The 26,848-nt window shown below is 42.3% G+C and overlaps 2 long non-coding RNA genes and 1 pseudogene across 3 annotated transcripts in view; 1 reads left to right on the top strand and 2 right to left on the bottom strand.

Annotated features, from left to right (window-relative positions):
- LOC309665078 overlaps positions 1-10,573 on the bottom strand; it is a 71,655-nt gene extending 61,082 nt beyond the window's left edge. Inside the window, exon 1 of the long non-coding RNA XR_014266194.1 lies at positions 10,468-10,573. This is a non-coding gene — a long non-coding RNA (uncharacterized lncRNA). The remainder of the gene's footprint in view (positions 1-10,467) is intronic.
- LOC309665097 overlaps positions 1-26,848 on the bottom strand; it is a 914,413-nt gene that overhangs the window by 189,457 nt on the left and 698,108 nt on the right. The gene's annotated exons all lie outside the window — the stretch shown is intronic.
- The window catches only part of LOC309665069 (signal peptidase complex catalytic subunit SEC11A pseudogene), a 55,302-nt pseudogene continuing 28,555 nt past the window's right edge, over positions 102-26,848 (top strand). The window contains exon 1 of the transcript XR_014268430.1: positions 102-26,848. The product of XR_014268430.1 is annotated as a signal peptidase complex catalytic subunit SEC11A pseudogene (transcript).

Genomic DNA, 26,848 nt, shown 5'->3' with positions numbered 1-26,848 from the left:
TTTTATGCACCTATTACGTGCAGCAACCAATAACAAGGATCTTCTGTGATAAAAATGATGCCCCCTTATTTTTGAGTCCTCTTTTACAGTCTTAAAAGTCTCAACAGATATCTTAAAAAATACATTGAACTGAATGCAAATGGAAATGCAACATATCAAAATTTGTGGGACACAGCTAAAACAGTACTGAAATGAAAACTTATAACACTGATGTACAAATTAGAAAAGAAGAAGAGGCTCAAATCAATAATCTAAGCTTCCATCTCAAAGACCTAGGGGAAAAAAAGCAACATAACTCCAAAGCAAGCAGAAGGAAGTAGATAACAAAGACAATGGCAGAAATCAAAGAAATTGAAAACAGAAAAATGATAGAGAAAATCAATGAAACAAAGAGCTGGTTCTTTGGAAAGATCAATAAAATTGACAAAATTCTAGCAAAACTGGCAGACGGAGAGAGAGAGAAAGAAAGAAAGAGAGAAAGAGAGAGAAAGGAGAAGACTCAAATGATCAATATCAGGAATGAAACAGGGGGTAACATGACAGACCTTGTAAATAATCAATGAATAATAAGGAAACACTACAAACTATACACATACATTGGACAACGTGGATGAAATGGACCAATTCCTTCAAAAATACAAAGCACCACAACTCACTCAATAGGAAATAGATAATTTTAGTAGCTTTACAACTATTAAGGAAATTTAATTTGTAATTTAGAAACTAAAAAAAAAAAAAAAAAAAATCTCCAGGCCCAAATGGTTTCACTGGAGAATTTTACCAAACATTTAAAGAATTAACAACAGTTGTACACAACGTCTTCCAGAAAATAGAAGAGGAAGAAATACTTCTCAATTCATTTTATAAAATATGCATAGTGCTGGAATTCTAGCCAGAACAGTAAATAAAAAAAAAAAAAAAAGGAAATAAAGGGCATACACGTAGAATACGTGGAGATACCAATCTCTCATATTTTGCTGGTGAGAGTATAAAACGGTACAGACACACTGACAAACATTTTGGCAATTTAAAAAATCTAATATGCCAATACTATGTATCTCAGCACTCCTGGGCACTTTTCTCAGGGAAATGAAGACTTATGTTCACCCAAAAACCTGTAGACAAATGTTCATAGCGGCTTTATTCATAATGGCTCCAAACTGGGAATAACCCAATTGTCCTTCAACAGGTGAGTGGTTAAACAAGCTATGGTACAACTATACCATGGACTACCCAGCAATCAAAAGGAACAAACTACCTATACATGCAACAATGTGGATGAATCCCCCAGAGTATCACACTGAGTGAAAAAGCCAGTTCCAAAGGTTATATACTGTTTGATTCCATTTATCTAACATTCTTGAGATGACAAAATTACAGAACTGGAGAATAGATTAGCGGTTGGCAGGGATGATAAAAGGGGTAGGGGCAAGAAGGAGGTGAGTGCGGCTATAGAGGGGCCACATGAGGGATCCTTGTGGTGGTGGAAATGTTCTGTGTCTTGATTCTATCAAGGTCAATATCCTAGTTGTGATACCGTACTATAGTTTTTCAAGATGTTACCATTGAGGGAAATAGCGTAAAAAGTGCATTAGCGATCTCCCTGTATTATTTCTTACAATTGCCTATGAATCTACAATCCTTTGAAAAGAAAAAAAAGTTTTAAAAAAAATTAGATCAATTAGGATACCCAACTTCATGTGACAAAAGGACTTACCAGCTGCTGCTTGACAACAAGTACACGGATCGATCTGACAGTGCCAACAGATGTCATTTGTGCAGCCTGTTTGGTAATTATATATACTTCATGGGTTCCATCGTAATTACAGTGGGACTCACACTATATTTCCCATGCCAGAAATCACCATATTCCCTGAGTAATGACTCAGGGTCAAACACCTTTGGCAGTGAAGGGTTTGCAACAATTGATGGCTGACAAACTGTCAAGAAATCAAAAACTCAGCTTAATTTGGAGGCAGGGTTGGGCAGTGGTCCACACTCCTTATATGTCAACTAAAATAGCTGGGGGAAGTGCAAAGAGTGTTCTAACAATAAGTGTGTAGTTTGTTTTCAAAAATGATAGATCCCAGATAGTGCTTAATTTCCCTATTTATGGCAAAAAAAAATAGCTCAAGGAGGACATGATGATAACTTATTTGCATATGGTCATTGCCCATCTTCACTTGTCTCCCAAAGCGGAACTTCGGCAGGAATCCTTAGCACAGAGTTCTCCAGAAGAGAGTCACTGCTTGGTTGACTGCCTGCTGGGTTCAGAGTATGTCACAGACTTCATTCCACTGAAGCCTCACAGCCCCATTATGACATCCATTTTCCAGAAGGAAAATCTAAGCCTCCAGGAAAGTAAAGTGACTTCCCTGAGGTTGCAAGTGGAGTTAATGAGAGCTGAATTTTGATCCTAAGTCGTTCTCACCACAAAATTCTATTGGTCATTTTTTTGCCCCGTGGTAGCAGGTGTTGCTCCAACTTCTCTAAGACATTGGTCTCAGAGCTGAAATAACAGCAGGTCTATGAGAACCGTCAGCATTAAATAGAAAGGAAGCACTTTGTATTGTGAAAAGAGCACTGGATTTTGAGATCTAAATCTCAGATTCTTGTACTGCCTTCAGCTCTGAGGCTTTTACATAAAGCCCTTCACTTCTGTGAGCCTCAGTTTCTTCGTTTGTGAAATACTTATTGCAACAATTAAATTAGGTAACAAATGAAAAGTATAGTATAGGGCTTGGCCCCTAGTTTAATACATGATGGATATTGCAGTTGCTGTTAGGAATTCCTTGAGCTTAGGACGGGGCAGGGCAGACACTCTGGCTCTAGCTAATCATTAACCCCTAGCTTGCAACAGGTACCTCTAGGCCACCTGCTTCTCAGGGATCTGTTCCAGGAACACACGGGGTAGGAGCCTCCGCATTTCCTCTTTGGAGGTTGCAGCCTCAGAGCCTAACGTAGTTCTCTTAGGTTCTGCCAATCCAAGTGCTCCAAAGGGAACCTCACTGACCTAAATATTATCTTCTCCAGAAGCCTTCCAGAGCTGGGATCCCTCAGCTGTTTGCTCCTCTCTCTCTCAAGCCAAGCTCACATGGCATTCATTGTGTATCTGCCCCCCTATAAGGATGCCAAGGCCCTGAAAGCCGTTGTTGGCTTCAATGTTGTGGTTTTAGGCCAAGCACAGGGCCTAGAAAAGCGAAGGCAGGAAATGCATGTTTAAAAAGAAATTGACAAATGACAAGCATACGTATGATCTTCCGGAGGCTGTGCTGGCTGTGGACCGGTACTGGTCCGTGGCCTGTTAGGAACCGGGCTGCACAGCAGGAGGTGAGTAGCAGGCAAGCAAGTGAAGCTTCATCTGCCGCTGCCCATCGCTCCCCATCGCTCGCATTACCACCTGAACCAACCCCCGACCCCAGTCCATAGACAAATTGTCTTCCATGAAACCAGTCCCTGGTGCCAAAAAGGTTGGGGACCGCTGCTTTAGAGTGATTAATGCTGGTATTCACTGCCTTGGTGGTGTTTGATGTCAGAGGGAGAATGGGGATGTGGGTTGGCCCCAACTGCAGGCATTTTGTGTTGGGCAAACAGGAACCTTTCCAGCAGAGCCGATGTAATCTTATCACACCGGTTAATTTGCATATTTGGCATTGAGTATGTATAAAGAACTTTTCACATGAGACTCAAAGTGCTCTGACACCTGGGCTCACCTCTGTAACATTCTCTTGTGTTGTTAGCATCTATTTTTTATTTCCTTCCTAGAAGCAGAATCACAGTCTGCTTCTCAGCTTGAACTCCTAGACTGTTGGCAGGACCAACAGCAGTGGCAGAGGAAGTCTTCACCCAGTTACTTCCACAATTTTCCGATGTCTTGGTAGGAGACAGAGGCCATGCCGGTTGCGGTTGCTGGTGGGGAGTGTGGATCTGGGAGAGTCCAGTATGGGAGAGGCATGCTTTACCTCTTCCTCTTTCCTCTCTTCCCCGCTGAGGAGACACTGTGGTTTTGAATCCCAGCTTGGTCACTCTCCAGTTATTGACTTTGTGCAGAAAAGTCTGTGAGTTTCTGAAGCCTTAAAATGGGGATAATAACAGTCATCCTTATAGGGTTGGGGAGAGGGTTTATCTATCAGCTCCGCAGTGTCTATTGACACTGCTACGGGCCTGCTATGTGCCAGGCACTGCTGTAAGTGATGGGAATACTTCAGGGAACACTTCAGGGAACACATTAAACAAAAATGTCTGCCCTCATGGTTCTTACATTCTAGAAGGGGGAGACAGGCAGGGAACAACACAATAAATAAATTATATAGTATATTAGAAAGTGATAATTGATGCTGGAGAAAATTACGGCAGCAGGGATATGAGTACTGGGAAGAGGGGGTATGCAGTATTAAATAAAATGGTCAGTGAGGCATGGGCCTTGCTGAGATGACACTGCAGCAAAGACTTGAAGTTGGTAAGGAGGTGAGCCATTCGGATACCTGCTGGAGAGCGTTCCAGGCAGAGGGAATAGCAAGTGCAGAAGCCTTGGGACTGGAGTGTCCCTGAGTGTTTGTTGAACTGCAAGGAGGCTCACAACTGCATATGAACGTACAATTACCTAACCCCAAAATTTTAAAGATATTTTTAAAGTTCAATTTAAAAACTCAGATCAATTAGGATACCCAAGTTCATGCAATAAAAGGTCCAGAGGCAAGGTAGCAAAGGGAGAGAAGTGAGACATGAGGTCCAGGAGGTGGGGGTCAGAATGCATAAGACCTGCAAGTCATTTGAGTATTTTGGTCAGAAGAGAGAACTGATCTGACTTAAGATTTAAGAAGACTCCTCTGATTGCTGCAGTGAAGGAGGCTGTAGGCTGACAAGTGAAGTAGCAAGGAGGCCACTTAGCCAGTGAGGGTTGGAAATGATCTGTGTAGAGAATATGGTACAGTGCTGAGAATGGAGCCTGGCAGGTGATGCGGTATCAGTAAATGTTAGTGTGACTATTCCACTGTTGATAACAGACCACGTTACTATTCTATTGTTAATAAGAGACCACTACCTGGTGTACCTGGTCTCCATCCAGGTGATGAATACACTCAACCACTGGTTCACCTTGGCCATGGAAACCTGATGTGCTCTTTAGAAGAACAGTCTCCTTTGCCAGTGGGGCAAAGTAATAAAATAAATCCATGATATCTGTAGTTAGACAAGTCTATACTAGAATCCTGGCTCGAAAACTTTCTCTATGACCTTGGGAAAATTCTTTCACATCTTATTGAGCTACAGTCTCCTCTCTGGCAAACTGAATAATAAAAGTCCCCTCCATGTAGGGTTATTGTGAGCACTCATTATAACGACACATATAAAGTGTCTGGCAATAGTACGCACTCAAAATGCTAGTTCTATTCGCCATCCCGCATGCTCATTCATGCTGAACTGACTTCGAGTCTATATTTCTCTAAGTGGTGCTTATTTCTTTTAAGTATTTTCTGATTCAGAGTCCTTCTGAAATAAAAAGTCTTTAATGTTTACTAAACTTTCATGTTCGATAAAATAGTCCCTCTAATTTTAAAAGGACTAATGTTGGAGGTGTGTACTAATCACTCCTGGCCAAATGCCTGTGGGAAGCTTGTTTGTTCAGATTATAAGTCTGACCCAGCACCTAACTGAGTGCTGGGCACATATTAGGTGCTCAATAACTGTTTGTTGAATGAATGTGTCAGGCTATAATCAAGGACCCACTACTCATGTAACTGATGGCATCTTACCCTAATGATAGGCAAAAGGGAAGCTAAGGGATAATTAGAATAATGATACTTTGTACCCCTAGAAGTTTTCAATGTATTCATTAGATTGATTCTTACAGTTTTTAAAAAATTGGTTTTTTAAAATATGTTTCTGCATTACACAATTTTAGACCCTCAACGTGAGAGCACTGAATTTGGGGTCCAAAACTCTGGGCTGCCATTGAGGCTTCTCTCTTGGTGCCTGCTGTGTGGCTTTAACATGTGACTTATAGTGTCTGGAAAAATAATTAAAATATAAATGATCCGGGCTTCCCTGGTGGCACAGTGGTTGAGAGTCTGCCTGCCAATGCAGGGGACACAGGTTCGAGCCCCGGTCTGGGAAGATCCCACATGCCGCAGAGCAACTAGGCCCATGAGCCACAATTACTGAGCCTGCGCGTCTGGAGCCTGTGCTCCGCAACAAGAGAGGCCGCGATGGTAAGAGGCCCGAGCACCGCGATGAAGAGTGGCCCCCGCTTGCCGCAACTAGAGAAAGCCCTCGCACAGAAACGAAGACCCAACACAGCTAAAAATAAATTAAATAAATAAATAAAAATAAAATAAAAGGAAAAAAATATATATAAATGATCCTACATCACAGTGAAGCTGAGAATATCCCAGAAGCGAATGGTCTATGAAAGGCCTTTATAGATCCAAACCAGTGTGTATGCGTGGTTGAGGGCGACCACTGAAGCAAAATCCACTCTTCCCCTTTTCACTGTTTAACACTGAGGTAAAGCTATGTGGGCAACACATAACTGTGGGAAATACTTATTTATTATAAATCATTTTCTTCATTTGATTGTCTCCTAGTATGAAAGAGATACATGCTTGTCATAACAAGACCAATGCACAAAAGCTCTCTTTGCCCACCCTACTCTCTCTTTTCCCTGCCAGACAGCCAAGGTCAACAGACCAAGGTGAATCCTTCCATTATTTTCTCTTTTCTCATTCACACACAAATATAAAGACACACATATAGGGCTCTATTTTTTTCCTGAAATAGAATCATACTATGCTTGTTAGTGTATACATGAATATATATGCACATATACAGATAAGAGGTTTATTTCATTGGTAAACAAATGTGGGATCATATTATACACACTTACCTGTATCTGGGTTTCCTCACTCAATAAGACCTCTAGAAAAATCCCTTCCTAACTCAACTGGTATAGTTTGAATTTACTCTTTGCAATGACTGTTAGTTTATGGCTGAGAGAAACCATAATTTGCTCAACCATTTCCCTACTGATAGGTATTCTTTTAGTTTCTAGTTGTGAGGCAAGTTACTTCATTTCTTTATGCCATTTCTTCTACCTAATCCAGCTTAAAAGCTTTTGCACAGCAAAGGAAACCATCAACAAAACGAAAAGACAGCCTATGGAATGGGAGAAAATATTTGCAAATGATGCAACCAGCAAGGGGTTAATATCCAAAATATACACACAGCTCATACAACTAAATATCAAAAAAACAAACAACCCAATCAAAAAATGGGCCGAAGACCTGAATAGACATTTTCCAAAGGAGACATACAGATGGCTAACAGGCATATGAAACGATGCTCAACATCATTAATTACTAGAGAAATGCTAATCAAAACCACAGTGAGGTATCACCTCATACCTGTCAGAATAGCTATCATCAAAAAGTGTACAAATGTTGGAGAGGGTGTGGAGAAAAGAGAACCCTCAAACGCTGTTGGTAGGAATGTAAATTGGTGCAGCCACTATGGAAAACAGTATGCCGGTTCCTTAAAAAAACTAAAAATTCGAAATACCATATGATTTATCAATTCCACTCCTGGGTATATACCTGGAAAAAACAAAAACTCTAATTTGAAAGCATGCATGTACTCCAATGTTCATAGCAGCACTAGTTACAACAGCCAAGACATGAAAGCAATCCAAGTGCCCATCAACAGATGATTGGCTTAAGATGTGAGATAGATATATATATATATATAAGATGGAATATTACTCAGCCATAAAAAGAATATCACCATTTGCAGCACTGTGGATGGACCTAGAGAACATTATGCTTAGTGAAATGTCAGACAGAGAAAGACAAGTACTATATGATATCACTTATATGTGGAATCTAAAAAATAATGCAAATAATGCAAATGTATATACGAAACAGAAACAGACTCACAGACATAGAAAACAACCTTATGGTTACCAAAAGGAAGAGGGAGTGGGAGAAGGGAGAGGGACAAAAAAAGAAAAGAAACTTACATTGTTTAATGAATAATAAACCCATTGTTAAAGCCCCCCAAAAGTGGGGTTACTAATAGAGCCTAAGGATTAAATAAGAAAACGCATGTAAAACACTTAGCAGAATTCTTGGCACATTCTAAGTATTTAATAAATATTAGCTAATATTATTATTTTCCACAAAATGCTTTAATAGGGCCAGCAATCCTTTTATTTTTTAGATTCAAACATTGAAAGACCTTGATATTTTGGCTCTCTTAGAGTTCTCATACCAAATTACAGATTTCTCTTTTCTTATGTTTCCCCTATCCTTTCAATGGAACTCCACTGAAGTCTTTCTCTGTGGCTATTTTAATCGCCCCTTTTTCCTGTTATCTTGGCTTCTCCCTGGGGCATGGGAAATCTTCAGCTCAAAATTTCTATTTGTCCTTATTGGGTAAAGCTTGTCGGGGAGGAAGAGTCTTCCTGGGCAAGGCAGAGGCCAGGGGGCAGCCTACCTTCTTAGTCGGAGGAAACATCTAAGGGTGTAGTCTACAGTCCAAAGGGGCAGACTAGTCCAGGAGGGAAGTTCAAGTCAACATGTGGGGAAGGAGGGCTAAGGATGTTCAGGTGGGATGTCTCATTGAGTGCTCAGTCACAAGAGCCCTTGGATCAGGCAATTACAGTATCAGCTGGAAGGTTCTTGGTCACAAACATTTGGCAAGCAGAACCCCATCCACCCCTGGGGCTCTCTGGAACAAGTCTTTACCTCTGGCCTGAGCCAGGTAAATTGGAAAAATCCAGACACATAGACTCCATGGTAACAGTGAAATAGCATGCTTGGCAGGGAGACTGAGATAGAAACCCAGTCACGTGGACCAGACTAATGCACAAGGGCTGAGGCACAGGACGGGCAGGCACGGGACACAAGAGTATGTCACCTTCCCTAGGTTCCCTGAGGCTGGATCCAAGGCTCTTGGGTGTTCTGGGCTGGGCTCAGAGACAGAAGGCAGAGGTCACTGTAGCTGGGTGGGTCTGGAGAAAGAGGAAATAGTGCCATTGTCTTAACCAAACAAAGCACACGGCTGTCTGTCGCCAGGCTGTACCTTCCAGACAGGTAAAAAAATAATGATACCCAGTGTGACACTTGCTGTAATAGATGTAAGTGTAGGGATTGTGGTAGCACAGTGCAGAGTTTATACTAGGCACTCAGCAAATGTTTGTGAATTGACTACTGAATGAAGCCTCTGTGCTTCAGAAACAAACAGGAGAGAGCCTTTGCCTTTCCCTGGAGGAGTCAGGAAGTCTTCCAGAATAGTTAGGATGGAGAGGGTCTTAGGGCAAAGACGAAAGAAAGGAAATTTTCTGCAGAGGGGGCTGTGCCCCTGGGTAAGGAGATAAGAAGGAGTAGGAGTGTCTGGAAAAAACCAGAAGTTTGACGTGGTTGGATCACTGTGTGAATGAGACTGAGAGGAAGCAGGAGAGAGAGTTAGAGAAGTAGGTAAGGTCCTGCTATAAAAGGCCTTAATTGACAAGCTAAGGAATATGAATTTTAGAGCAAAGAAAATCACTGTCACCAAGAGAAGACAGTGAGAAAGTCAATGACATGGTCAAATACATCAAGCATGTATCTCTGAGAAGCTAAGTATGAGTCAGATAGAGACATATCAAATTACTTTTCTGTTCTGTTGTGGTACAATGTTTTTATCTTTATGGCTATTTGAATAAGTTTGACTCCTAACACTTTAGCATTTCACTCCTTGGTCCTTGCCACCCTCAAATACTACCAAAATAGTAGGGTATTCATGACTTAGTATAAGAAGGCCTACCAATGAGGCCATCAGAAACTAAGAAAGGACTGAGCCTCAGAAAGATTCAGAACACATCAATCAGGAGAGACGTAATACCACTCCTGGGGGCCCCTGAAAGGTTGAGCATTTTTATTGGTTATTTATACCCTGTGGTAAATGAATTTTGTGAGGGTCAGATTTGACAAGGTGGCAGGAGAATGCTAAGGATACTAGCTAGGGAATCAGAAAACTCGAGTTATCCTAATACAAATAACCCAAGAGTAACATGGGACTTGGGCCCCATGCATTGAGAGACAACATCCTGGGTAGTTTACTGAATCCAGCAGTTTTTGGAAAATGTGTAAGTTCTCCTCTTATTTTCACCAGAGTTGGGAACTGGAATGCCACAACAGGATGAGTAGATCATGAGGTGTCCAGTGCCACCCCTGGAGCTGGTGGTCCATGAGATGATATTTTGGCTACTAATTAGAGCTCACTTCTGCACATCAGGTAATATGGATACTTAACGGAGAAAGAACTATTTGGTCTTTTATACGCTAGGCTCATGGAGCTTTCATCTCCTCTTTCTGTTTTGTTTGATTATTTATTTGTATCTACTTTTGAAAGTAGTTCACTCTCACTATTTAAAAAGAGCACAACAAAATGGAAAGTAATCAAAGGAGAAAGAAAAAGGACAAATATTTTTACCTTCATACCAGAGACGAGCACTGCTGACATTTTGTCGTATTTTCTTCTTGCACTTTTCCTATACAATTTTCCTGTAGTTGAGCTTATAAAACTCCCATATGCTGTAAGAGGACACCTAGAAAGAGCAAGTTCAACACAAGCATAAAATACAGCAATAGCGTATCTTTTAAAAAATTATGAAAATATAGGAATCAAGATAACAGTGGAGTCTAATCTGATAAAAATCAATAGAAACAATTACATTTGTTTTCCCTTTTCTATTGGCAGAAGCTAAGATTTATTTAGTATGCATTGCCTTAGTCCTAGAAATAAAACCCTGGGAAGTAGGCATTGCGTTGTCACTTTTCAGGTGAGGCTCAGTGAAATGAAGTGACTTACAGAGATCAAACAGCTGATAAGGGGCAGGCCTGGATTCAAACCCAGGTCTGGTGGACTCCAAAGCCTGTGCGTTCCACCTCACCACTCCTGCCACTCTTTTTTTTTTTTTTAATTTATTATTTATTTATTTATTTATTTATTTATTTATTTATGGCTGTGTCGGGTCTTCGTTTCTGTGCGAGGGCTTTCTCTAGTTGCGGCGAGCGGGGGCCACACTTCATCGCGGTGCGCGGGCCTCTCACTATCGCGGCCTCTCTTGTTGCGGAGCACAGGCTCCAGACGCGCAGGCTCAGTAGTTGTGGCTCACGGGCCCAGTTGCTCCGCGGCATGTGGGATCTTCCCAGACCAGGGCTCGAACCCGTGTCCCCTGCATTGGCAGGCAGATTCTCAACCACTGCGCCACCAGGGAAGCCCCCTGCCACTCTTTATACACTATGTGGCTGCTTTTTACTTCTAGAGTTAAAAAAAAAAATTCCTCTTAGGGGGACTTTTAAAATCATCAAGTTCCGTTAAGTTTTATTCTGAAATTCTATAATATATTTTAATAGTGGATGTTTACTATATTTGTGGCTGTCCCTCATCTTCTTTTAAAAATAGACTTTAATTTTTAGAGCAGTTTTAAGTTCACAGCAAAACCGAGCAGAAGATACAGAGATTTCCCACATCCCTCCTGCCCCGACACATGCACAGCCTACTCCATTATCAGCATTCCCCGCCAGAGTGGTACATTGGTTACAACTGGTGGACCTGCACTGACACATCATTATCATCCAAAGTCCAGACTTTACATTAGTGTTCAGTCTTGGTGTTGTACATTCTGTGGGTTTGGACAAATGTATAATGACATGTAGCCATCGTGATGGTACACAGCGTAGTTTCACTGCCCTAAAAGCATACTGTACTCTGCCTATTCATCCCTCCCCCCACACCATCTTTTGACTAGCCTTTCTCTGGCGGCATTCTCCCGATTCCCAGTGCAGTGATCAGAAATCAAATTTTCAGGGCCCCTGGCAGCTAGGTCACAGTGTGTTCTTGGTTTCATCAGCTGGATACATCCATACAGGACTTCAGATTGGAAGTGAGTATTTTGAGGAAATGGAAGCTTCCCAGGCATCCCATGTACTCATGTGAGTGGTGGCAGAGGTGCGAAGTTTTCCGGGGAGCCAGTGATTGCTCGGCTGAGTCGGCATCAGGAATGCTGAGAGTGGAGGTTGCGATAAAGCTAAGTTCTTGGAGTTGCCTCTTTGGCATTGGCAGTGGTGACAGTAAAGATCATCTACCCATCAGCCTTTCTATGGAGAGAGTGTGTGTGTGTGTGTGTGTTACAGCTTTATTGAGCTATATTCACATACCATACAATTCGCTCATTTAAAATGTACAATTCCATGGTTTTTTTTTTTTTTAGTATATGCTTAGATTTATATATCCATCATTATAAGTTCTAGAACATTTTTATTAGCCCCCCAAAAACCTTCACATCTCTTAGCTGTCACCTCCCACTTGCTCATCCCCCCAGCCCTAAACAACTATGAATCAACTTTCTGTCTATTTGCCTATTCTGGACATTTCATATAAATGGAATCATACAATATGAGGTCCTTTGTGACTGGCTTCTTTCACTTGGCATAAAGTTTTCAAGGTTCGTTGATGTTGTAGCCAGGATCAGTACTTCATTTCTTTTTGCTGCCAAACAATAATCCATTGTATTGTGGTTTTGAACACTGTTCCTGGAAGTACAGCCACGAATCTGTTTCTCTAGCTTTTCTAAGGATTCTTTGACATCCTTTTAAATATCTTTTAATAAATCCATTTTCTGCTTAAATTAGCCAGGGTGGATTCTGTTGTTTGCAACTAAGAACCCTCACTGACACATTTGGGGTCTATTAAGATTGTGATTTAAAAGTTACTTAGACCAAGCCAACCATAAACTATATAGTCTCTAAGGGCCATTCAAGCTCTGGTGTTCTATGAGTCTATAAACTTGAGACCACATGAAATGGTAGCTGGCCTCTGAGAGCAGGCTCTCTTAAGACTGAATTTGGTTAGGACAAGAACTTCTCCTCCCTTTGTGCTGACTCCTTGCTGCCCACCTTCTTCCCTAGGAGATCCCAGTCCCCACTCATCTCCACACCTAGCTCCTCTACCTTTAGCCAGGGCTCTCTTCCAAGCCCCAGCCTCACATCTCCAACTCCTCAGCCTCTCTCGCCTTACTTCAAATCCCACTTGGCCAAGGCAGAACTCTTCACCTTTCGCTCCATACAGTTTCCTTTCTGCCCTCTTCATTTTCTTTGGTGGTGCCAGCATTCTCTTGGCCAAGGATTGAAATCTCACAGTCAGCTTTGCCTCTTCCTTTTTCTCTAGTAACTTGCTCTTTATGTCCCCAAATTACCAAGTCCTGCCTTTTCTTCCTGTGTGATAGGTTCCTTATATTCTTTCCTTTTTGTTCCCATTTAAACCACTGTTATATCCAGGCTTCCATTAGCTCACCGCAGATGCCTTAAAAGAACTTTCAAATGGGATTCTGCATCTAGTTTCTCTCTTTCTAATGCAGTGAGTGGACTCCAAACTTTAGATCATGTGCCCCTATCAGTAAAAATTTTGATATCTTTCTGTCTCTCTTGCTCTGTCTCTCTCTCTATATGAGACAGAGAGAGACACAGAGAGAGAGAGAACATAAATATAATACATTAAAAATATATTTGCCTTTAAAACATATACACAAAAATACTTTTTACAAGGATGAGATTTAGAAAATAGCAAGGAGATGTTATAAATATTTTCTTCCCATGCCACAGTGGATAATCTTGCCCATCAGCTGCCAAGACCGTTGCTCTCATTGGTTCTCTATGCTGGTGCCAGAGCAATCTTCACACTGCAGATCTGTCTAGGTTGGTTCCCTCTTCAAACCTTCCAAGGCTCCCTTCCGAGGTGAAATGAACTTCTAATCATCTATTGCACTCCTTTCCCTCGTAGCCCCTTCTTTGGTTTTCGCTCAAGACAACTCTGCTCAGGCTGGTTGGTTGGTTTCTCTGCACAAGCCCGAGACGGTGCAGTCTCCAGGACCTCCTTCCTGCTCCTGCCCGCCCACCTCAGAACCCATCCGTCCATACCTGAGCCTCACTCATCAGAACACACAACCCATATTGTGTCAAATGTCTGGTGAGTTTTAACAAAAATCTCTTAGATCTAGTTATTGAAACTTCCAATAACCAAATGACTTTGACATGCACATGACATTTACATTTCTTATCATCAGCCCCCTTTCCCAAGGGAAAACTGAATTTCACAAAAGTTGAGGGACTTGCCCAAATTCACAAAGCTGTAGAAGCCTAGCTAGATCTGGTATCCAGATTTGGCTGGTTCCAGAGCTCATGCTTTTCCCACCATCCACTGTTCCTCTGGTAGAATAAGAAACAAAAATGACTATTCAATTTAGTCCAGCCCCTGGGGCCTCTCCTCAACCCTGCACTAGTCACCAGCCAGAGCCCCTTTTCCCTTCAAATTCAAGGTTCCCAAGTGGGGATAAGACATTCACACTACCCACTTCACAGGGCTCCTGGTGGTATTAATGAGCTAATGTTTGCAAAATACTTTGAGCTTCAAGACAAGCCAGGCGCCAAAGAACTACAAAGGGTTATTAAGACGGTAGACTTTAAATCCCCTTAACAAGCTCCCTCCCCTCAGAGCTAATCTGCTGTGGATCTTCCTTTCCCTCCTGAAGCCCTGGATAGCTGCTCACCTCTGTATCTTGAGGGTGAGAGTCATGTCTTTTCTGCTTTCTCCAACTTTCTTCGCTTATAAATCCTTGAGCCACAGGTATTTTAATATGGCACGTGGAATCCTTCTAATGTTTAGAATCTTATCATGATAAGGGCCCTTCAAGAACATGTAGCCCATGCTTAGATCAGGACAAAAGGCTCAAGGCGAAATAGGTGCATGCCCGGAGATCATGGCAGGATCAGAGGCCATGAGCCTTGAGTTACACACAGCCCACGCACTCAGGAGCGAGATTGGAGAGGCTACACCATCTGTCCCTCACTCCTTTCTCAACTCCATCAGTGGGAGCTGGGATTGGGTCTAGGCTGGCAGGGTCCCCAAAGACATTTAGCCAGTCCTAGCCCAAGTCTAGATCCCCAGATGGGGAAGAGCAGTGTGTTGGAGGGAATGAACACACACTGGATCTCACACACCCCTGAGTTCCTTCTCCAGCTCCCTCTCTTTTTCACTGTGGAATGTTGGGCTGGAATTGGTTGATGGGCTCTAGTTTTCTGACCCCTGTTCTGAAGCACAAGCCTGAGCATGTCACTTCCATGCTCAATGCCCTTCAATTGTCCTCCCATCGCCTGCAGGGATCAGAGCTTTGGCAATACGGATGTCCTCTGCCTCATCGCTTGCCTTTGGCATTTCTGCCGATCCCTGGTGATTCTTCGAACACGCATGTTTGCATTTTTCCTCATCCCTGACTCTTGTCTTCTCACGTACAGCTCATTCTTTTCCTCAGAGCAAACTTCCTCATCTTATTGGCTTGGAGAACTCTTTTACTCAACCCGAAGTTCAAAATTTCCCTTCTTTGTTGACCTTTCTAGAGATCCCTCCACCTATAAGTTAATTCTACGACATGCGTTGCGTGTCAGAATCCAGGGAAGCAGGGATGGGTGCGACCCGCTGCCCTCCCGGAGCCGACGTGTAACTAGGTGTCTGTAAGAGTGCTGTGACAGAGGAGAGGACAGAATGTGGGGAAAAACAGAGGGGCTGGGCATAAGATGAGTGTCAAGGAAAGCTCCCTAAAAGAGGTGGAGACTAAGCTGGAGTCTGAAAGGCATATAGGATTTAGCCAGAAGGAGGACAGAGGATGAGAAGTAGAGTGAATCAGACAAAGCCGGCAGCACATGTGTAGATGAAGGATTCTTGAAAGGTTTTTAAGTCTGTATGTCTCCCCCAACAGGATAACAATTCTTCCTTATTCACTAATGGAGAGACAGCACAGCTTAGGCCAGGGATCAACAAACTATGGCCCAACACCTGTTTTTGTATGGTTTGTGAGGTAGGAATGGTTTTACATTTTTTTAAATAGTTGAAAAAAAACCTCAACAAAATATTTTATGCACATAAACATTCTATAAAATTCAAATTTCAGTGTCCATAAAGATAGTTTTATTGGAACACAGCCATGCTTATTGGTTCTCGTACTGTCTGTGGCTGCTTTTATGCTACAACAGCAGAGTTGAGTAGTTGCGACAGAGACCAGATGGCCCATGAAGCGAAAATATTTACTATCTAGCCCTTTACAGAAAATGTTTGTCGACTCCTGGCTTAGGCTGTGGAATCAGACTGCCTGGGATCCAATCCTGACCCCTCTTCCTACTGCTTGTGTGACACTGGGAAAAATTCTTAACCTCTTTGTGCCTCTGTTTCCTCACTGGAAGATTAAAAATATGGCTGTTATAAAACCACTGAGTTAACATGTTATTAAACATAAAATATTTAGAACAGTGCCTTGCATGTAGTAAGCACTCAATAAATGTTAATTATTATCACCATTGTGGCTCCAGAACCCAGCAGTGGGCTTGGCACACTCTATTATTACTCAAAGGACTTCTGTTGAAAGAATGAGTGAGTAAGTGAATGGAGGTGTGTTCTGCCTCATCTTATTTGTGTAGCCTTTTAAAAAGGCAGGGAAGGAAACCCTAGCCTCCAAATGCCTTATTCCACTTGCCTTTCCCCTTGCCAGCACCCACAGAGCATCTGCTAGTAATCTGGGTCTTGTGGCATTTTCCTTCTTGTGCCGTTAATTTTTAAATGAATTTTCAGGCTGTGGATGATGGAGGGAAAAGCAGAGGGTGTGGGGAGGGACCCCATAAAGTATGGACAGTAAGGAGCCATAATTGTGGGGTGCATGCATAAGAGATCGCGTTTCCAGAGAGTAAGGGGCCCCTAACATAAACAATTTCTACAAGGAAAAGAAAAGAAATAACCATTTCTCGGAGCCCCCTTGTGAGTCCCATAGGGAAATGGTCCTCTTTAGCATTTGGAACTTGTTGCAGCCTCCTAGGGAAGCCAGCACCGGGGCCATGGAACAGAAGGGCAGCATCGCTCATTTGTAAGCCGAATGCTTTTGTGGCTGCAAGGCTCTCTTGTGGTTTGGAGTAAGGCTCCTGTCCTTGGTGGGGCATTTGTCCTTCAAAAACTAGCCCAGAACGCTTTGAACACCTCCAGTGAAGCTCTGAACTCTTCCTTCAGGGAAAGTTTTATCTTTAAATTGACTGGAACTCCAATGAATCTGAGCCAAGCCTTGTGGGTCATTGCAGACCCTGCTTCTAACTGGTTTCATTTTCCACATTCACCCTAATATTACTTTGGGAGCTCCACAAAGGACAGAGTGTGTGGATTTATGTCTGCCTTATCTCTGTATTCATAAAAGTTACTAGCATGGACCAGAAGAGTAAGTGCCACCAAGTATGTGTTGAGTTGGAAAACACACACAGACACACACACAGACACACACACACATACACACAGACACACACACAGGGCAGCTAAACATCCTTGTCAATGTACTGAATCCGCATAGGCTGAGCCCTGTCAAAGGAGAAACACCACAGCCTGTGGGCCGACTGGTGACCCTACTGTGTTTACTTCCCTTGTTTTCAGCCCAACAGCCTATCCTGAGATGGGAAAGGATTCAGCGTGTAGTTCTTACTCACTTACCTCCTGGTAAATCGAGAACTGGAATCTTGCTTCAATAGTAATTACTATGATTACAGTTCCCTGTGGAACTCGTAGGGTGAGCTCCAGACACAATTCCTCAAGCTTGTCAAATCATTGCATCGATTTGCTTATGAAAGGTAGTTCTAATCAAAAGGGGTAATTACAATATTAAGTACCAAGCCTTGGTGTGCAAGCTCTTGAGTCATAAGATATTAAGCTTAATTTAACTGCCCTGAAGGAGGCGTGCAGCACCATGCACTCAGCCTTCTGAACTGAGGTGCGCCCAAGCTGAGAACTTCACCCCAGGAAAGTGGACAAATTACTTGATCTATCAGCCACTCAACTATCACATATTATACAAGCCAGCGCACCTGCATTAGGGAACTGTTTCCTCTCTGAAGTCCTAATACTTTAGGGGTTGCTGAACAAGATCCCACACTGCCTTACAGCCCCTTTTGGGGCTGTAGCCACACTTAGACCCGGCCCTGCACCCCAAACCATCTATTCACTCATTCATTCGTTCAATATATGTTGAGATTCACAGTATGCCAGGTCCTGTGCTGGGCACTGTGGATGCTGAGATAAACAAATAAGACATGCTCTGGGTCTTCAAGGAACTGACCATTGGTTTGGGAAGTTAGGCTCATAAACAGGTGATTAACTTACAACATAAAAGTGCTATAATCAAAAAACTGTTCAGGAAGAATAGAAAAAGGAATGCCTCCATCTAACTTGAAGAAGTCAGGTAAGGCTTCAAGAGGAGGTACTGCCCCAGCTAATTCTAAAAAGATGAGTGAGTGTGAGAGACTGTCCAGTGTCCCAAGCAGAGGGGCTAGCACAGCCAAGGTGTGACAGAGTGAAAGAGCACTACATACAGTATTTCAGAAATTTTAAATAGTTCACTGTGATTTTTAAAAATAATATGTACATATAACACAAGTGCTTGGACAGAGGCTGTGACGAGAGGGAAGCTAGTAATAGGAGAGGGAAAGCTAGTAATAGGACGCCTGTCATATTAGTACCATCCAACCCCCTCCCCCCAGAAAGAGGGTCAGGAACCAAGTGGTATATTTTGAGGAATCTACACAAAAATACGGTGGCAATCAAGCAGACTCCACAAACCCAAACCCTGACACATGTCACACACGTAGACACAATCACCTTGCCCCACAAAGCACGCAGGTCCTCCTGCTGGGTGTGGCGGCAATCAAATGAAGTGTACCCATTTACACATATAGAAAATGACCCTTGTACCCTCAGGGACACACCTTCATCTCACAACCAAGTCTGATCTGGGGTTCATTAGCAGCAAGGGAAGTTTTCCCATACAGTAAGTGGAGTGATCAATCATACTATCTGATAGATTGCCTAGCAGATAAATGTGCCGTGCTGCTTTTAATCACCTGTTTTCATTAACAATTGAATCATCCTTCAATTCGGCTAAGACACTAAAAAAAAAAAAAAGACGCTAAAAACAAAGACAGCACACATTTGAACCCATTTAGTTTAGGACGTCTGTGTTTTTGGTTTTTGTTTTTTTTAAAAGAACATGAAACCAAAGATTTCAGGAGGAGTGGAAAGAGACATTACATACTCCTGATGTTCCATGCTCTTAACATTTTTTAAGCTAATTTTCAAAATAACACTTATAGTGGAGAAACTACTGTTCCATTTTAAAAATGAAGACATGCCTCCATGTCAGAGAGACATGCCTCCTTTAATCAGAGAGCTTGAAGAATTAGCCAAGATCACCCAGAGAGTGGATCAAGGGCTGGAACCCAAGTCTGACCCCTACACCTGGACTCTTGCAGTAACATGCTGCTCTCTCTTCTGATGAGAACGAAGGAAGATAATTACAGTATTTATTAATTTATTTCCTTCAGATATTTATGTGAAATAAATGAGCCTCTAAAAATCGGAAATAGTTAGCTACCGTATTAACAGTTCATTGAATATTTTGAGTGCTCAAGTGAGAAACGACACAACTTTGGAAATGACATGTCTTGTTTTTTCTCTGTTTGAAATGATTCTTTTCTCACTTTCTTCTCTCATTCACACATTTCCCTAATACACACTGAAAACTTTCTCTCTGTTCTCTGCTAGACAGCAATTCTTTTTTCTTGAAGGTCTCTCTTTCATGAAGTCATGGCAGGCAAAGCACATTATATAAGAATCTCAGCAGTGTGTAAACAAAAGAACTGCAAGCTCCAGCACTTTGAGCAACAGTGTAGAATCATAGAATTCTCAAGGTGAGAGATACCTAACCACTAACATGCGTAGTGACACAGTAGAATTTGAACACGGGTAAAACAGAACCTCGGGTTAGAGTTCCTTAAGACCAGTAACAATATAATTACATTTTAAAAATCAAATAAATCATTTAAGTAAATCATTCAGTATCTCATCGAATCACTAATTTATTTATTTTCATCAAATAAGTCAACCATGGGCCTGATGGAGACACGGCCCATAAGAACTGCAGAATAGCAGGTACGTGTCATTGCCTTCCTTCCACTAGAACCCAAATGAGACATGTTTGAACCAGCCAATATGTTTACCACTGGTCCTGAGCCACTCTGCTTACCACCTTAACCGCTACACAGCGACGTTTAGAAAGGAGACCTGCTGTGGATCCTTGGCTGGGGAGGTTCTGTGGCTAAGAAGGCCGAATACATGATAAGCCTGATCTTCTCTTCATCCAGTCAGCCTCACCATGTTGTTCCTTTGCTAGATTGCAAGAGAGAGGCTGCAGAGAAAGTATACTGTTGTGCACAAAGCCATCCATCTACAAGAATAATCATTCTGAGCTTGAGGTCAATGACCAAGATATTAGCCCCCAGCACAGGCCTAATGATTTGAGACAGAGATGTGGACCATCTGACTAGTTTTCAAGGCTTGAGACTTCCAAAGTAAAACTTGGTAGTCTTTTGCATCTCTGATGTTAGGAACAATTGGAGATGTTTTTGGTTTGATCAGATTGGAAGGATAAGAGTTCATTTCTTTAAGCTCTTCGAATGAGTAAATAATTGCCCAGAAATCTTTTTTTTTTTTTTTCATTTGAGACTTTCCTTTTGTTACCAAATGAACAAAGGCAATAATTACTGGTGCTTTCATTACTTCCTAACATCATAAGCAATGCTAATATCTGTCCTTATTTAGAACCACTTCTATTCCTAGGCAATGTTAAAAAAAACTATGAACTTTCATTTGATTTTTCTCTATTTCAATTCAAAGTGAGTTGGAATATGAGGAAAATATGTTCTTGTTCCTTCTGACTCAAGTTTAAAAACCTGACTAGTATAATTCCATCCTAGGAATGTTCCAGTACTGTTGAGCTTTTCCTTGGGAGGTTATCAGAGAGGCTTAGAGATTTGACAACAAGGTTACACTGGGTCACATCATACAGACCTTTCTGAAAGCAGATTTTCTGAGAGGCTGGGATCTCAGATTGGCCTGTCATTTCCAGGCTTTAATATATAGTATGGAAAGAGAAGTGGGAGGTTAGTCAAGTGACAATGTTTCTAGATTCAGGTCTGCTCCAGTCACTAACTCAGTGACCCTGGATAATTCATGTCCACTCTCTGGACTTCAGTTTCCTACTCTGTAAAGTAAAGGAGCTGTGCCTGATAGAAAACTCTCATAGTTATGACATCATAAGTTTAACAATATGGCCAACATTTACTTGAGCATCTACTATGTTTGGGACACTGGGCTAAGTGTCACAAATAAAAAGATGAGTCATCATAAATGGTCTTATCTTCTGAGCTTTCTGGATCTAGAGGGAGAGGCAGATACAGCTAGCGTTGACATAATATGGATTTGAAATTTATATAATCCATTAGTCTATGAAATGTTCCCATTATATCCACTTACATGGACAAAATGGCTTTTGAATCAGTGGAGTAGAGGAGATTACATTACAGAGGTGTTCAGGAGGACGGCTGGAATGAAAGCTTAGGGAGAGCTTGATTTATTGGGGGAAACTCATTCAGTTCTCAAGGTGGTTTTTATCCTCATGTAATAGTGTCTCCTGCATAAAGGCAATGACAAGCTCTGGAGAAGGAAGCTCCGTAAACAAGCCTGCTATTAATCATTATCATAATGATCTGAACCAACCTGCTGAGCCTTTTGATGTTTGCTCAACTCCAAGGATTAAGATGCAAATTTGGGCGTGATCTCTATCACCACTGCATTAGGATCTGTGGTCCATTAATCTCAGGCTACAAATGAGCAGAGGTAACCTCAGATGAACACATGGCACTTCACCTTCCACCCCAGGGAGGGGACTCTATGCACCACCCCTGCCCGCTTGCCCTGGCTCCCACAGGACCTGGGGAGGGCTTTCTGGTGGAATCCAGCCAGAATGGTATACTTTCCCTCTATTCCAGAGTCATCAAAAATATTTCCCTAGTGCTTCCCTTCAAGTTGAAACCCCAGTGGCCATGGGAACTTGCCAAACAAGATACTTTCCAAGAGGAACATCTCCACAACAAAATCTGTAAAAGATGAAAGAAGAGGGGGGAGGTACTCAAACATCAAAACTCCAGGCATGAACCCAAGATCTAAACACATGGCAAAAGGATGTCAGGTGATTGCTTTAGTCCTTTAGGAAAAGAGACCTGGGTTCGAGTCTTAGTCTTGCTCCTGCTTCATGTATGCCCAGATGGTGGGGCAGTTAGGACCACAGGATTTAGAAACAGGTAAATATCCAGTTTCTGTTACGTGCTCTCTGACCTGGTTCACATAACTTGACTTCTCCGTGCCACCTCTGTAAAACAAGAATATTAATATATACACCCTCTGTAGGGTGGTTGTGAGATAACAGTATTTCTATAACCATTAAGTATAAATTGTAAGGAAGGTGTCTCACAGATGGGAGCTGTCTGTGAGTTCAAAGCAAAGATAAAGGGAGCAAATGCATCACACTTATAAGCCTGTCACCTCTGCCCACTCTTCAGGCTCCCAGAAAGGTTCAGCAGGGTTTCCTCCTCCCCAGATTCGATCACCCAGCTTCACTTGCTCTGAGGATGTGACCATGCTGATGGGCTAGCCTGGGGCATATGGTCTGGCTTAAGTTTTGGGCTCCTCGGGGTGGGTGGTGATGTGAGAAGGTCAGATAGTTAACACTCCAAGGGTCTTTCCCAATGTAGATTCCTTGACATTTGCTATCTAGATCAAAGTATTTGTCCACCTCTATTGCTTCCCCATTAAAAGCTTCCCTGACTGCCCTGGCTTTCCTTTAGGCTAAACATCAGCCAGTAGTTGGTGGGTATCAGTGATTTTGCAAAGACTTCTGGAATAGTCACCCTTGTACCTACCCCACAATGATGTTTTCTTATGTCTGGCCTTTGTTTCTGAGGCAAGCTGAGAAACAAACCACCACAACAGAACAACCCTAAAACGGCTAATAGGGTTGCAGCCAACACAGTTTAATGAGAAAATGAGAGGAAAACATAAAGGCTATGCAAACCAAAGGTTAAAGGAATGTTCTACCTCATAACGTATAAGAAAGTTTTGTAAACTGAGTGTCTGTCTGTGCAGATAGATGTCAGGGGCGGTTGTTTTACCATTGTGATGTAGGCACTTTGGGTCTCATGTTTTGGCAATCTGAATGAATGCGCTGCTTGCGAAAACCCTGAAATTCTAATGAACAGCCTGATTGTAAGCTGTCTTGGAACTAATTGAAGGAAGATGACTCAGTTCAGATAAGCAAAAGGTACATCCCCAAGAAATTCCCTTTTTGCTTCTATCCCACCCTTTTCCCAGGCCTAGTAGAGCACCTGACGCAAAGTGGGCACCCTGTGAATTAAGAATTTATCTCATTCTGTCAGTTTATTTAGGATACTTTGTAAAGATCCTTCACATTATCTTATATTCCTCTACTCCCACTAACCTTGCTTAAACATCCTTTTTGCGATTCTTTCCAACAGAGCAACACTATAGCTCACTTTTGAGAGAACAAGGACTATGCAAGCTATGTTATGCTTGGTGGTTCCTTTAAGACAACCAAGAATTTATTCTGGCAGGCCTCCTGTTCCCTTAAAGGATGTCTCCCTTTAAAACTCCCAGAATACAGAGAGTGCGTGTGTGAACACATGCTCAGGTCCCCACATTTTATGGAAATGACACTGAATCATTTTGCAACAAAGGAAGAGCTTTAGATGCTTTCTGGAGGTGTGGCCGAGTGGCAGGATCTGGGCAAACCAGTCAAATGGGTGCGCCTCTAAGCAGCCAATGGCCTACCCTGGAAGGAATTGGGTTCAAACTGTGATTATGGAAGATCCTAAGCATTCCTACCTATAATCCAGGGATGTTATATTCTTCATGACCATGTAAGGAGGTTCCTAACCAGTGGATAGCCCGTTGCCCACCAAGCTGAGAGCTACTCATACCTTCGCACTTGGAGTCTCTTGGCCAAAGAGCCCTTTACAGAACTTCCAGCCTAGTAATTTTGGGTCTTCTTTCCAAGGAGCCCTAAAGTTCCCCAAAGCTGCCTTTGTGTCAACTGCGAAGGCAGAGATGGGACTACATAAATTCTTGAAGTCCCTGCTTCACCTACAACAGTTCTGATTTTGTTCTCTTTCATATCTTAGGATCCTTTTAATGATTTATTTTAAGAAAAGGAGTAGTTCTGCTTAAAAAATGCTTGAATACAATTTCTTTTTTTTTTGACATAGACAAACTGGGTCCAAGAGATGAACAGTGAAACTGATCGCTTCAAGGTCACCAAAGACTTCCGTTTTGCCAAATCCGATCCTCTTCCCAGTTGACCTCTTGGCAGCATTTGACCCAGTTTACCACTCCCTCCATTTCGAAATGCTTTCTTCTCTTGGCTTCCATGACAACACACTCTTCTAGAATTTGTCCTTTGATACTGGCTGCTACCTCTTGGTCTCTTTTGTGGGCCTCCAATACTTCATTTCCAAATGCTGTTCTCTCCAGGGCTCTGCTCGGGGACTATATCTCTTCTTCAACTGCATGTGCTTCCTGGGTGATCACACCTACTCCCGTTGCTTGAAATGCTGTCTGAATGCCACTGATGCCTACTTGCATATCTGCAGTCCAGACCTCTCCCACTGGACTCAAGCATTGTACATCCAACTTTTGGTCTTTTGCACTCGGGTATCTGCTGGGCATCTCAAACTTAACATTTTGAAGACCTCTTGAATCTCTCACCTCCAGTGTATACCTTGTCCATCTGTCCTATCCAGTAACTGCAGCCTTCCATGTCACCTTGTATATGGACTAGAGTAGTATTCCTGGCTGTGGAATGTGTGGCCAACAGGATTGCCTCAAATACTCTGGACAAAAACTTAGTAGCCATCCTGGATTCTTCTCCTTCTCTTGCTCCTACATTCAGTTGATCAGTATCAGGACTCTGGTTCATCAAATCCTTCTCCACAGACGCCATCTGAACTTATGCTATTCGTTTCTCACCTACACTAACGGAACAGCCTCTTAACTAGTCTCATTGTCTCTTTTCATGCCTCTACTTCCCTCATAATCCATTATCTCTACAATAGAATTTTCTAAAAGTGTAAATCCAACCATATTCTTCTCCTGCCCAATACCTGTCAATAACCACCTGCTGCACTTAGTATAAAGTCCTCATTCTTTCCTCTGGCCTATAGGGTCCCTGCCTTCCTCAATGACCTCAGGTGGTACAACTCTTATCCTCACTTCCCAAGTTCCAGGCACAAAGGCTTTCTCTGATACCTGGAGCACTCCAAGCTCAGTTTCACATTGAACCCTTATAGTAGCTGCCCCTTATACCTGGGATGTTCTTCCCCTAAGTCTCAAGCTCAAGTCTAAATGTTATTGTTGACCTTCGGAGAAGCCTTCCTTGACTTACTTTTCAACTGTAGCCTTCCCAGACACTTTCTAACATGTTTTCTTGTTTCATTTCAATCATAGAACTTACAACTCTCCAACTTTTCTTTTTTCTTTCTCTTATTCATTGTTGAATGCACTTTCTCCCTCTAATCAAGGTCTATGAGAATAGAAACCTTGCCTATCTTGTGCAGTGCTTTCTCCCCAGCCCCTAGAATAGTGCCTGGCACATGACTGATATTCAGCAAGAATATACTGAGTAAATGAATGAAGGTGACTTGTCCAAAGACACACAGCCCTAGTAGAAAAAAGACTGATCAGGCTTCTAGACGCCTACTTCACAGAGGGACTCATAAGATTAACTTCAAGCATCTCTGTTCAGGATAGTGTTTTATGGATTTACATAATGTTTTCTTTCCATAGAGTGAAAGAAAGAAAGAAAGTAAGTTCCTTGAGCTATAATCTCTGGAGTCATGAGGATATTTTACCGCCTAGAAAATAATCAACTTATTCAATAAACATTTATTGAGAGGCTAGTACCTAGAACTCTTAGGCACGAAGAATAAAAGCATGAATAAGAAATAGTCCCCATCCTGTTCTCTAGACAGGGAGAGAGAGACACCTAAACAGATGATGACAGTATTAAGATTTTAGTGGACATAATAATTAATAGCTAATACTTACTGAGCACTTATTGTGATTGGGGTACTCTTCTGAACGTTTTAAGAGCTTAACACATTTACTCCTCACAGCAATCCTATGTAGTACTTACTATTATTCCCTTTGTTTTGCAGCTGAGGAAATTGAGGCATAGATTAGGTAATTTGTCCAAGGTCAGAGAATGAGCATGTGTAGAGCCGGTTAATCTACTATGGAGTGCACGCTGTTAGTCACTATGCTACACTGCCTCCCTCATAGCGCTGTGTGGAAAGTGATAGGAACATAGGGAATTATTCCCTCTGTCCTTGGTGGAGGAAGGGAAATTCAGTGAAGGCTTTACTGTGGAAATAACATATGAGCTTGGATCTTGAAGGAAGAGGGGGATTCCCCCAAGGGAGAAGTTGTGGGAGCATGAAAGGTAAAGAGAACAGCTCGTGCAAAGCCACTGAGTTGTGAAAGGGCCTCTTTGTCTCAGAAACTGTGAAATTCAGTGTGGCTGGCACGTTGCAAGTAGCAGAGAAGGGATGGGAGGTAAAACTGGAGAGAGATGCGGGGGCCAGGATGCAAGGTTTCTTCTACTGAAGGTTAAGGAGAATGAGTTTTCCACCCAATGAGAGCAAGTGGAGACTTTTAAGCCAGTGAATTACACATTCTAAACTTGCTTTACAAATGCCACATCCTTCATGCAAAGGGTGGACAGGAGAAGGGGAAAGATTAGTAGAGACACTATTTAGGAAGTACTTGCAGTGGTCCAGACGGGAGATGCAGAGGGACTGCAGGGCATCGTGGCCCCTATCTCCTGCAG

The sequence above is a fragment of the Balaenoptera physalus genome, assembly GCF_965194825.1.
Source record: "Balaenoptera physalus genome assembly, chromosome: 7".
Taxonomy (NCBI): domain Eukaryota; kingdom Metazoa; phylum Chordata; class Mammalia; order Artiodactyla; family Balaenopteridae; genus Balaenoptera; species Balaenoptera physalus.
The sequence above is the reverse complement of the archived record's forward strand: the minus strand, read 5'-3'. Positions and strand labels throughout refer to the sequence as shown.